Here is a 12,775-nt window from a genome sequence, read left to right as displayed (position 1 = left end):
GTATAGAATCTCAGTTGAGGATATTAATAACCACATAGTTCATTTTGCTTTTTAAAACATTCTATACAGATGATCAATTTTTTGAACCAGACTTTTTTCTGAAGAGTTATATTTCTACAGTAAATGAAAGATGCTATATTTGGTTCCATGTCATTTTAACTGTTGAATAAAGTCTAAAATACACACAAAAAAACCCCTAAATCCTATTGGCTAAATCCTGAATAAAGGAAATGGATAAGAACAAAGATCTGGTTTAATTTTTAAAAAATGAAAAACTTTGACTTACTAATGTTTGATGAAGTCATATTTACCTGGTCAAAACCCTTTAGTTAGGTATCCATGAAACAACTGATATTACGTAAAGTGCTTTCTGCTCAATACAAATAGTCAATCCTTCCTTAGATGAAAACACTTTGAGAATTAATAGTTTTCATGTACATTTGTATTGGCTATTTCTATGACAATGTTGGTATTAAGACCAGAAACAGAATACTGCATTCTTGACTTGGGTTTCAAATACTATCTTGAAATTTGAATTTGAATAAGTTCAGATCTTTGAGAAGTTATTTTACAAAGGATAGCAAATGGATATTTTTCACTTCTAGTAAAGGAAGCAGGAGAAATCAGTCTATTGAAGAAGAAAAAGAGCAAAGCAAAGCAGTAATTTCCAGTAGTCGTTCAGTTATTCAGAGGAAAAGCATACAGTCATAAAAAGTTTTTCCAACCTGGCAATGTGTGTGTACGTGGCAGGGTGGTGGTGAGGGGTGGTGTGTGTGTGTGTTGAGAAATAGAAATTAGATGAAAGACCTTCCTAACTGTAGAATTATTTAACAAGGAAGAAGTGGAGCATGTGGAATTTCCCACCCACTTTAGTTATCTCTAAAGTTAGGGATAACTTAGATAAACCATAACCTGCTCATATGGCTGAGATCTACAGGTTTTGTTTTGCTTTTTGTTTTTGTTTTTCTCTTGAAGTAAAGCTTGTGATAGGCCCATGAAGGGAAGGGTCAATTCTAAAGGAACCATGCAGCTGGGGAGTAGTTTAGCACTGACAGACACTCTCCATGCTTTTATCTACTTCAATCTACTCCCCCAATCCTTGTCAATTGAAGTCAATTATCATCTGTGTGCAGAGGACAGCCTTGTGGGCAGAACACTGAGCAGCTTCATCTCCCCACTATCACTTTTATCTCCAGCCTCTCCCTGGCCATGTTCTGACTGACTGCCCCTTCCCCCTTGGCCAGACTAAACAAAGAAAAATGGCTGATTGTTCTGTCTTTATGAAAACCCTGAAAAGCTTGCCACAGGGTTTAAATTATCATATCTATAAGATATGTGTCTGTATTCATCAAATTTAATATAAAGCTAAATAATCTATACTTTTTTGTAGAACACTGATAAAAAGCTGTCATGTTACTGTCTGCCTACATTTATAAACTTCTACTGGAGGGAGAAAAAAGTAATTCCCTTTCAGCTTACTGAGTACTCCTAAGGTAAGTGCTTTTCTTTCATTATATCATTTATTACCTCCTTAAAACAACATGCAAGGTATGCAATATCATTGCTTTTAACAAAAAAGTAAACCGAGGCACAGATAAAGTAATTTACACAAGATCTTACAACCTGTAAGTGACAGAATCAGGTTTCAAAACTTAAGTATGTCTAAACATTAGGCCCATGATCTTCACCTACTTACTACATAATTTCCCATAAACAAATCTCAGAAAGTTTTGTTGTGAATCATCTTTGATATAAAATAGCTACTCATGAAGTTCCTCTACCTAAATAATGCTTTAAGGTGACATCATTTTTCCTAGCAGCCGGCTCAGATCTCAGAAAGACAAGTATTTTAATTGGAAACCATTCTTCCTTACCAATTATTTAGCATTTTTATATATTTCACTGTTTCTTCTCAAAATATACGTTTAAATAGCCCCCTTTTTCTTCTTCTGATTCTGATTTTTACTCATTTCTTCTGATTTCCATTGATGTCAAAACATATGTAATAATTAAGTGCAAAAGCAACAAAAGATAAAATATTTCAGAATAGCTAAACAATGAAAATTCTGATCTTTTTCAGAGACCATGACATAGTGAATACTTGAGTATCTGGACTTGAAAAAATTGGTTTCTTATTATTAATGAAATTAATTCTGTTGACAAAAACATCATCAGTTTCACTATCTTTTTTTCACTACTGCTCCCTGTTCCTTATGATTTTCTTCACTTTCTATAATAATTAGATGCCAATAACTCATTTATCTTTTTTTTTTTTTTATAAACACTAGCTGGCTTAGAATGACAAGCTCCCCCTGCACATCTGCATATTCTCTCCCAGTCCCTGGTGTAAGATGATGTCAAAATAGAGGCATATTGAGTTTTTATTGGATCCTGTGCTTTTTAAAAATTTTTCTTACATTATGCAAATAATTCATGAATACATTCTATTTTTTACAAATTAAACATGGAGATAAAATCAACTTTTAGCCCTACCTTCCCTGTAGGTAACTATCTCTACCACAAATTTAATATATTTATTTCCCATCTTTTCTTAATACTTCTATACACATGTCAAGTAGATCTAGAACTACTTTATATATATTTTTTACATGTTTGTGTGTTTTACATACTGTAGATATTCTGCAACTTTTATTTTTTATTGTACAATGTCTTAGAATTCTGTTGCTATTACCAAACATAAGTATGACTCATTCGTTTTAACTGTTGCAAAGTAACAATTTTATTTCATGGAATAAAAATATTAAGATTCATTTAACCACTCCCCATACAGAAACACTTAGGTTCTTCCTAGGATTTTATTATTATAAACATTGCTGGAATAAACATTCGTTTTTATGAATCCTTATATACATGTATTATTCTAGGGTAGATACTGAGAAACAGGATTTCCTACTACATCTTACTCTAAGGGATATTTCTGTGGTAAGAAGTTATATTAGGATCATAAAGGCTCAGGCACTAAAGTAAAAACCTCCTCAATCCTGGAGTCAAGAGTTATAAAAAGTCTAGCAACTTAGCAGCAGTTGTATTTTTGCAATGGAAAACAATGTAGTGGGAATAAAAGGAAATGGAAACTAACCACTCCTTCTGCTAATTAGAAGTTGTGCAGCCTCTCCAGACTTCCATATTCTCACTTATAGTACGAGGGGATGGGACTAGATGATTTGTCAGAAATGTTCCAGATCTACCTGGCATATTGCTGGTCTTCCTTTATTCATTCATTCAACAAGCATAAACAAGGCATATGTAAGAATCTACAATGTTTCCATAAGGACAGAAAAAGAAATAATACCAGGAAACAGAGCAATGTATAAACAGATATTCTTTAAACAAATTTATCTAGGCCACAAAACGTGTGCTTTCTAAAAGAAAAAAAAAAGAAAAAGTACAAAAGATAAACACTTCTCATTTATATAGTTTGCTTTATTTGTCTGAATAAAGCATCTGCTTGGTATACATTTATCTGTAAACAATAAAATCTGGAGTAAAGTTATTGCCCTCTCCTACCACCCCACTCAGTGGAGGCATAAGAAGATTTATTCTAACAGGTGCTTACATATTTCCTGTGGCCCCAAAGTGGTAATTGCCCAGAAGAGCTATGGCCAATACTGGGACATGGAGTTCTGGGGGCTGTTTCTTGTATTCTCTAGATTTGTAGCTGTCCAAAATCAACTCAAGGCCCATCTGCTGGATTGTTCTCCTAAATACAATTGCTCCCATCTGCTATATCATAAATTGCACATAGCATGCAGACACACTGCATAAAAAAGGGGGGTCAAGAAGGGGAAATATGGGGAAGGACTTCTCAAGAAGAGACTTTTGAATTTAATACTTATGAAAAACGAAAAAGAAAAATATAACCCCTTTTAACCAGGTTTTTAAGATTTCTCTCCTTGAGCACTGAGCCTATACATCTCTTCACTTATTTAAGCTTTCTTTGAAGTTACAGTAGCTTCAAAGGCAAAAGGACTATGTGAGGACACAAAAAAGATGAATCACAATAGACAGTGTAAAGTAAATAATGACACTGAATTATCAGTCTGCTGAGAAGACAGCAAAAAGTAAATTACTATAAAGTATGGCTATATTAAAATGAGGAAAACATATGACATATCAAGACCGCATCTAACAATTACAACATAAATAATGAAAAACCTAACTAGGAAAGAACCATAAGTAAGTTCCTGTTTGTCAATGCCATCCTTGGTTAAATAGATCAATTTTCAATATAGACAGTGTCTACCCACACAAAGTGGGAAATTGAAACACTCTCTGAGTAAGTGACTTCAAAGCATGATTTCACTAACCCTTTGTCGATTACATCAATTTGGTTAAGCTTAATTCAGTTCAGACAACATTTATTATGCACCAGACATTCTATTAATTGCTAGGAATATAAACATAACAATGTGATTCCTACCAAAAAAGAGCTTACCTTCCATTGCAAGTATTTCAAAATTCTCAAATCTCAAAACCAAATCAATTTCAAAGTGTTTCATCTTTAAACAAAGAGGAAGAGAAAGAGGTTACATAAATTTTTTTGCAAGGACTCAGCATGATTAACATCCTAAGGAAGTAATAACTCCAAAAACATTAGGAATCACTATTCTGGAAAATTCAAGAAAATTTTTGCAATTTTAAATTCTGTAACAAATTGTTTGAGGGAAGCAGGATAATAATAGCATGGAAAAAACACTGGACTAGAAGTTAAGTAACTAGGTTTTAGCTATGCTCTTCTATTAACTGACAGTGTATACTTACACAATTTAATTTCACTTGTATAGACTTAACTTTCTTTAGCTGTGAGAGAGGGAGAAATTAAATAACATATGTTCACTTTCAGCTTTAACCAGTTATTAGGCTTCCAGTTGTTTGTGTAGAAAAGTAGCAAATAAAGATAGGTCAGATAGGTAAGTTCAACAAAAGCCAGGTAAAGTTGAAAGGTATTCAATTATTCAGTAGACCATCTGCTGCTCTTTGTATATCTTACTTCACTGTATTGGATAAATATTCTTCCATCAATCATAATGCTTTGCGATTAAGGTATTTACTGAATTTAATATTTTGAAACAATGGTAAGTTCATCAAACAGCTCATACTTACTCTCAACCTTCCATTTTAAAATCCTTTCTTAATACACTAAGGCCACTCCTGACCATGAATAAATAATATGATAAATATAATGTAACATTTGCTTAGTTCTGTTCACTTTTTAAAACTATACTTAAATCTCTGTGGTGTAAAATTTAATAATATCTCAGATAGGGAAATATTTTTACCTGCTATTTTGTAATCTTTCCTCTAAATGTGGAATGTAGGGAAAAAAATCCACTAGATTGTTAATCAGTGTATTACAGGCCTCTAATTTGTTGCTCTGTGATTTACTTATTAAATTCATTTATGCAAAAATAAAACAACCTGGTTAGAATTCTATTCATGGTTGAGTTAATCTAGGATTATAATTTCCAAATGATATTTCACTTTTGTACAGACATATTTAACCCCTGGTTTGTAGATGTAAATTTTAATTTAACTTCTGCATTTGCTGTTCCTCTGAGATAAGAAAAAATGGTATTAATTTGGGGAAATATATACCAAAAAGGTAGGGATATTGTCCTAAAATCTTGTATATATAACCATTCTTACATTCTTCCCATTCCCGATATATTTTCTTAATGATGAACTGTAAGCATTTTAATTAGATCTTATTTATACTAATTGTCAACCTATACTTTAAATAGCCATTTACCTCATTTCTAATTATTAATGATGTATAATCTCTCAAAGGTAAGATTAGGTCCTTCAGTTCTATACATATCTTATATGCTAAGTGGTTCCTCATATACCAAATCTTACAAAGAACTCCACTCAGATCATCTTTCATCTCTTCCAAGTGCAGGACTGGGCCCAGCATTGTACATTCAAGTGAGTGCTGTATACTCATCATCCAAAAGTTCATCTCAGGTAGACAAGTAAAGGTAGCACATATAATTCAAGGCATAAATGTAATCTGATGTCTGGCAGGGGCAGGACTGGTGATAGGAGTGCTTGTTAGATCTATTCCAGCAGGACTGCCATCTCTTCTCTCATTTCTTAAACTGCCCAAGAATCCTCTAACAAAAGACATTCCGTAATGGCTGTGGAAAAGCTGCGGAACGTTTAAACTTAGCTGACACTCTCCTAGTGTCAGATATGATACATTCATACATTTCAAAAGAGTGGGTCAGGGTATCAGGCCACCAGAAGAATAGGTAAGACCCTCCCTTCATTCGTCTGTGGCTTCCCAAGTTAGTGCATAGTGCAAAGACACTAACTACTAACTAACTCTCCAGCTCTCCATCCATGTGAAACATCCATCTTACATCCAAATGAAAGTCCCATAATCCTAACAGTTGGCCTTTCTGCTCTATACTCACTGGTCTCAGAGGATCTTAAGGAACTGTTTACCTCTTAAGTTGAAAGAATAATTTAAGTTTGTGAAAATAAATAAACTAATCCAGAATGTATTATTCCTATTGGCATTAATATGATCAGCATCGTGATTAATGATGTTCATTAGGTTTGGTATTTGTGCCTAGAATAAAACTAAAAGACACATTAGGATTATAACTGCAGAATACATATGTGTGTGTGACTGTGTGTGTGACTGTGTGTGTGTGTGTGTGTGTGTTTTAATTAAGTAAATGGTGTGAAGGGATGTAGTGCTAAAGTAGCATTCTAAAGTAATAGCAGCAAAGAATTAATGGAATAACCTGGTAAGCAAAAGAAAATGTTAAAGAGGTATTTTAGGGAATCATTTGTGAATAATTGTATTCTGCGTTTTATGTATTATGCGAATTATGAGTAGAATCTTTACTCATGTCATTATTAGAATAAAAATTCTCAATTCTAAAAATAATCGAATATTACTATTAAGAATGTGTAAGTCCTTCCATAGAAGTGCTTTAGCACTCTTGTCTCACCATCTGTTGTCCACATAATGTAGAAGATACTATTAATACTTCTGTTTTAAGGGTAGTAATAAAATTTTCTGAACTATCTTCTCAAAATTATTAAATACTCTATTAATTTGTTAAAAATAATCTTCACCAAGCTTAGTTTGTTTGATTTCTACAGTGTATTATGCAATGAAATCAAGCAGCAACCCATATCATCAACCTATTTGAGAAAATTAGCCAAAAAGGAAAGAAAATCTTGATGATGGGAGTATTTTTCTGCCATAATTGCTAGGACTATCCCATAGCTTATATCTCTTCAGGTTACTTAGTATTAATACTCAGTAGAAGATTATGAAGTCAGGAAAACAAAACACAACTTGCATAGCCAAAGATGACAAAATGCAAGACTAAATGTCCAAATTTCTAATATTTTATTCAATAACTGTTTCATAACAATTGTGTGCTAAATACCATTTTAGGTCTTAGGATATATAGAAACAAAACAGATGAAAGTCTCTGACCTTATGGAGCCCATATTCTAGTTCTACTTAAAGATATTTATAAATAATGATACGTTAATATGTCCATCACTGCCTTTATCACAGACTGTACAAAGATACTGCAGATTCTACAAACACCATCCATCACCACAAAGAAGGCAGCTATCATCCCAGGCATATAGCTTAGAAAACACGGCTGGTTCTATATTTCTCTGTCTAGCCCCTTCAGCAGGTAACACTATACCTAGCTTCAACTACTTCGAAAGACATATTTACAAATATTAGTAAAAGTGACATTTGAGGGAGGAAAGAAACAGACTTTATATTCAGAATCTGTTTGTTTAATAATATATTATGTTATAAAACTGCCTTTTGGCCTTTGGAATCATTCCCACTCATTTGCATCTGAATGAAAGCCAAAGCCAACAACTGAGTGAGTTGTTGGAAAGTAACCACATCTCCTTATTCCTCTGTTACATTCTCTTATTCACCTCTCTTTTTTCATGGCAAGTAGAAGTAAAGAGAAGCCCAGTGGCATGACTGATAAGTTCTGCTTGCTGAAGAACATTTACTCAGGAGACAGTAAGGCTCAAGGATGACCTGGAAGACTCTAGGGCTTTAACTTTTTTTTGTATAGAATGTTAACTATTATAGTACTAGTTCCATGGAGGTGACAGGAAGTAACAGTTACAGAGTCCTCTCATCTATCATCAAGAGGCACAAATATTTTTTGAATATCTACTGTGTATTAACCATGAAACATACATTGTATGGTTCATAGTGTAAAAGACTATCTCTGCACTCAAAGATTATATATCTTTATATATATATATACTGTATATATACACTACCATCATGAACAATGGATGATTCATAGTTCACATGTATACATTCATATATGTAAATGTATGCATATGTACACATACATATATGTTCATGTATCTGTATGGTTCATATGTAAAAGGATGGCATAAACATTTTTAAAATACATAATGATGTCATATTTTACATTTCATACCCACTGCTCACCCTATATGCGGACCATTCTTGCCCATAAAGACAGAAAGCTAGAACAAAAACTTCATAATTGTGATGTATAGAAAGATGCAATCATGCAAACTTATCCTCATGGTTCAATCAACAAATATTTACTCAGCAGTCAGAGACATCTGGCACAATTAAAGATTTGCAGTGATCTCTGCCCACAAAAGAGATTAAGATGTAATAAGGAAGAAAAACAGAACAAAAGTATGATAAAATGCAAACACACATGGATAAATCACGGAATTGTAAGAACAAACACATTAAAAGGAGGATTAAGTTTGCGTAAGAGAGAAAATGAATTTCTTTTAAGCCTTTAATCTTGATCCTCGAAATTTTAAAGATTTGGTCATTGCTTTTCAATATTCATTTGGCAAATTAGTTACACTTAACATAGTCTTGTGTCTTCCATTCCTAATCTATTTAAGTCCTTTGAGAGACTCTCTGACCAAGCAATTTGCATCACTTCTTTTCTGCTCAGTTTTTCCTGGTCATTGCCTGGTTTTGATAATAAATAGCAACCATAGGTCAAGATGAAAAAGAATATCTTCCACTGTTAAAGAAATGTTGTAATAAAAACAACTCTGACGTGACTGATAGGGGGAGGAAATTCTCTAAGCAGAAATCTACGTTTCCTAGGAGATCTTAAATTTCAATACCAAGAAACTGCTTCAGATCTGGAAAGTCTATTCTATCTTTTGTATAGAAAAATTGTGATAGGATTACAATGTTTCAATTCTTCTAAATCAATGTGATATAGTAGTTAAATTTGTATTTCCACAAAATTACTAGGTCTATTTGAGCAGTGAGTTGATATCCTGGCTGTGTGATCTCCAACGGTCCTTGGCTCTAGTGTGACCCTAGGTATGTCTCAAGCCTGTGATTAATGGACAATCCTGGACATTTGGCAGACTAGAGTCTGTAATATAGATCAGCGGCACCCACCTAGTGGTAGCCAAGACAACAAGAATTGATGATAATGATTGTTTCTCCATCAGCTACGATTCACATGTTTTCTAGAGAGAGTAAAAAAGCAGATTTACCACAGGTAGTGTCAGACAAGATATTGAGCACAATCCAGTAAAAATAAGTAAACCTTACTATCCCATTTATCCTTTAATTTTTCACTTTGGAAGCTCACTAAAACAGATTCAATTGAAAAAAAGAAAGAAAATGCTGGTGTGCCAGGAACTGAGAAGACACCAGACCAAATAATATGCTCTGCTGCTTGTGTGATACATGCAGATATGATGCAGGAAAATTCCAGTGCCAATGATGCGGCAGCATGAAAACCCTGGTGTTCAGGGAGACCTATCAGCGTGAAGCTGGGCAAACCCTGTCCAGGCAAACAATTCCCTTCATTAACAGGCTAACAAAAAAATAAATTTTTAAGAAGGAAAAAGGGAATGAGGAAAAATGTGATGTTGGAGAAATATATTTCTAATTCACTTAGTAAATAACATACAAATGGCAATAGGCTTAATAATTATCTTCATTTAATTGAAGAGATGAAAACAGATAACATTATCACATGCCAGAAACATTTTCAAGAGACCCCAGCTTCTGATTAAAATCAACTAAATTCTAACTTCTAAAGTTTTGTTTTCTATAATTCATAATTTAAGATACAATGAGAATGCTTTTCTGAACTTAGATTCCACTTGAAACATTTCAGGCTATAGAAGAATCTTCAAGAAAATGATTTTAGTGATTGAATTTAAATGCATTCACATAAAATCCTCTATTTTCAAAGAGGGAAAACAAATTTTAAAACCTTTAATATACTGGACTAGTATCACTGGTCAAATATAAAATAATTGTTATATAATTTCAGTATAAAGTCACTGAAAAATATTTTTGTATTGTAAACATTAAAATAAAAAATGTGTTAATTTTACTGAATAGAAAGTACTTTAAAGCCAACTTTTAATAATTTCAGGACAAAGTTGACAACATTCTCTTTCTATACGCGCTTTCCACTTGAATCTCTAATTCTAATTCTCTAAATAAGAAACATCTGGTTGTGTTTAACATGTATCATTTATTCGATGTGGGTCCTTGTGTAAGAACAATTCCAATTTTCTCAAGTTGAACTATGGAGAGGTTGCCACTTTATTATTCATTATTTACAACCTGATCTTGATATATGGGGCCCAGAGAAAACACCAGAAGGTAACTCTTATTATGTTGTATAATATTTTTAATTAAGAGATGATATATCTCAAATTTTAAAATTTGAATGAATAAAAGTATCAAATACTCAAATACATCATATTTCTGTAAATAGTACTTTGCTTTGTTACTAATTACTGATTAATACTTGTTCATTTCAAGACATATGTACTGAGTGCCTAATCTGATGTAAAGAGCCATAAAGATGAGTAATACACAAATCCCTGCTCTGTAAAAGGCTATAATCTAGTACAGGAAATAAAAATAACTCATATATTCTATATTCTGTAAGAGAAGATAGAGTAAAGGAAGTGGCACAAAAAATAATAGGAAAAGAATTTAAACGAGAAAACAGCTCCAAGGAATTTGATGTACCAGGAAAATCTTCATAGAGGGATTTAAAGATAGCTCTTACAGAATAGGTTAGGGCATGTGGACTAGAAGGAGAAAAGGAGGATATTCCATGTANGGAAAGCACAAATACAAAGATATGGAGATGAAAAAGCATGGGTTATGTCAGTGCATCACTGAAGAGTCCAATTTCATTAGAATACAAGGCGTCTATAAGGAAATGATTGGAAATAAACCTGAGAAAGTAGGTTGGAGGTAAATTATGGCAGCCTTGAACTCCTGACTATATTCTGAAGTAACAAATCGTGGAAGGAGTTTGAGCAGGTGGAGTGGTATGATCAGATCTGGCCAGCAAAAGATTACATCATCAACCATGTACATTGTGGGGAAAAGATGGCAGGCTCTGAGAGCCCAGGCAGGAAGTAATAGAGACCAAGATTAGGGTGATGACCTTGGAAATGGAAGGAAGTAAAGATTCATTAGGCAGAGGGACCCTGGACAATTAGGCATATAACTGAATGTAGGAAATGGAAAAGACAAAATAACAGTTTGGCATCTCGGTGACTACAAAATCAGTGTTGTAATTGATAGTAACAGGTAAGGCAAGATGAAAATGGATTTTGCATGAGAAATTGATGAGTTCCATTTTGAACAAGCAGAATTCAAGACTGTAGAAAGATGTCAAGGGAGAGAGGTCAAAAAACTATATTACCCTTTTTCTTCCCACATATATAGCAACCTTGCTAGCATGAGGGATCATACGTGATGCTAATTCATTTGCCAAATCCTCTGAAAATATCTTGCTTGAATCCTGACTTTATTTTTGTCCATACCTCCCTAGTCTCCTGTCACTCGCATTTGAAGTAGAATCGATCTTCCTGGCTTTTATTATTATTATTCACATTTCCTTCTAACTCAAGCAATATTTGTTAATTTCTCACCAAGCACATTTCTCCTTTTAACACCATCCTAAAATAATCCGTGCCCACAGTTTTACACCTTTATACTAAATTTAATAAAGAGATTATATTTCCCTCTAACTATGCTCTTTTTTGTTTCACTTCAGTTAATGCATTTTAAATAAATTTATGTCTTCCCCATTTAAAAAAAAGAAGAAACCATTATTCCATCTTTCCTCAGTGCTGGTTTCTGTATTTCTTTTTTCATTGATATTTGACACTAAATGGGTGCTGTTTTTCTGGAAAGATTTGATGAACTCAGAAATACTGAAAATCTTTATCATCTTTGTTCAACAAATCTGTTTAAAAAACAATATAACTATAAACTCCGAGGACAACATATAAACAAAATAAGCCAAAATTCAAGGTCCATAGTTAGGATCTTGTCACTTTATTGCTTTTACTTTGACATCTCTCCAATCCTGTCTCCTTCCCTGGCAAATACCCTAATCAAATCACAAGTGGCTCCTGCTTTTATGACCCACACACTTTTTAATGTAAACCATATATAATGTAACAGTGTAATCATGGTCTTTCTATCAAAGTGTGAGATCCTTGAAGACAGGGAGCATCCCATTTTAATTCTTATGTGCCTCCTGCCTGGCACAGTAGCTGACACATAATATGTGGCCTAAATGTTTGATGAAGAAATACATGAAGAAATGAATGTACAAATGCTGGAGTTAGAACTAATGGCCATTCGGGCCAAAGTGCTTTAGAAGCTTAAGATGTCATATTTATTTTCTTGATTCTCTCTCCTTCTGATAGTTTTCAATTTGTTTAATTACACATA

At 33.4% G+C, this 12,775-nt stretch overlaps 1 protein-coding gene across 4 annotated transcripts in view; it reads right to left on the bottom strand.

Moving 5' to 3' along the window:
• PKIB (cAMP-dependent protein kinase inhibitor beta) overlaps nt 1-12,775 on the bottom strand; it is a 190,157-nt gene that overhangs the window by 114,656 nt on the left and 62,726 nt on the right. For all 4 annotated transcript variants that reach the window (XM_040627738.1, XM_008691148.2, XM_040627750.1 and 1 more), the window contains exon 4: nt 4,457-4,520. The gene's annotated coding sequence lies outside the window, so the exon portion shown is untranslated. The remainder of the gene's footprint in view (nt 1-4,456; nt 4,521-12,775) is intronic.

Source organism: Ursus maritimus, unplaced genomic scaffold (genome assembly GCF_017311325.1).
Source record: "Ursus maritimus isolate PB19 unplaced genomic scaffold, ASM1731132v1 scaffold_13, whole genome shotgun sequence".
Classification (NCBI taxonomy): Eukaryota; Metazoa; Chordata; class Mammalia; order Carnivora; family Ursidae; genus Ursus; species Ursus maritimus.
This window is presented reverse-complemented; position numbering and strand designations above follow the sequence as displayed.